At 43.9% G+C, this 1,283-nt stretch overlaps 1 pseudogene; it reads left to right on the top strand.

The window, feature by feature from the left end:
- The first annotated feature begins 491 nt into the window (after positions 1 to 491).
- The window catches only part of LOC119271551, a 3,658-nt pseudogene continuing 2,866 nt past the window's right edge, over positions 492 to 1,283 (top strand).

Below are 1,283 nucleotides of genomic sequence, written 5' to 3' on the forward strand. Positions count from 1 at the left end.
CGCGCATATGTATGGACGCGGGCACGGTTGGAGAGCCAAGCAAGGAACCGCCTAAACAAGAATCCTTGCAACACGGAAAAGAACGGACAACAAAATATATTTTCCTTTTTTTAGTGAATGAGTGTTTTTATTTTAGTGAACAAAATATATCTTCATCTCGGTCGTTAGAGTGCAAAATTAAACAGCAAACCAGCCATGAGTTCACAAATTTAACTGCAGAGTCAAGAATACAGCACGCCAGGATCGTACCGACGACCCTCCCCGTCACATTCAGCTGTCTCCAAGCTTGGCAAGTTGTGTGTCTGCTTGCCTCCATTAAGTGTATGCCTTGTCGCTGAAGCTTTTGCTTCTGGAGTAGCCTTTCTGTTATTGCCACGTTTCACTGCAGCAAGTCATCACCACCTTGGATCTCTCTCTCTCTTTCTTCGCTACCTATATATACACACGAACATCCCATTCCATTCAATCCTTCGTAGCATAATATTCCTGCAGTCTAGCCAGCTAGCTAGGTAGCTTGTATTAGTATCAGGAATTGAGAGAGAAGAGGAGGCTGATTAAGTTGGGATCGATCTCTAATAATCTGCAGCTATGGGGAAGGAGTGCCTTCCTACCGTCGCCATGGTGCTAGTGCAGCTAGGCTTTGCCGGTATGAACGTGCTGTCCAAGCTGGCCTTGGACACCGGCATGAGCCCCTACGTGCTCATTGCCTACCGTAATCTCATCGCCGGCGTGTTCCTCGCTCCCGGCGCTTACTACTTTGAAAGGTGCGTGTATGCATGCTTATATGGCTTCACAGCTACTCCTTCCGTCTGATAATATAAGAATGTTTTTGACACATTCTTATATCATGGGACAGAGGGATTAATTCGGTCGAGCTGCTGAGGAGATAATCTATGAATGTGTTTCTCTTGTCATCACCAAGAGCTTGTTTACATGAACTACATTTCTGTTTTCTTTTACCTTCTCGTGCAAAGAATTGAGGATGGTTTGTTATACGATCGATCTTTATCGCAAGTTCGCAACTCGCAATTAGTCTGGATGTATATAAGTTTATTTGAGTCAAGATAGATACTTATAGCAGTCTTAATGAATTCGGCTTACATGGATGGTTGCAGGAGGAGTGGCATGGTGATCACCAAGAAAGTACTAACCCAGATATTCCTTTCCTCTATTTTTGGGTACGTACGACAAACTTATCATTAATTCCAACAGCTAGTCTTCCTTCATCAGTTAGGACATGGCAAATGCCTAACTTGCAGGAATGCTCCTTCAAACAAACAACA

This window comes from Triticum dicoccoides, chromosome 3A, assembly GCF_002162155.2.
Source record: "Triticum dicoccoides isolate Atlit2015 ecotype Zavitan chromosome 3A, WEW_v2.0, whole genome shotgun sequence".
Classification (NCBI taxonomy): domain Eukaryota; kingdom Viridiplantae; phylum Streptophyta; class Magnoliopsida; order Poales; family Poaceae; genus Triticum; species Triticum dicoccoides.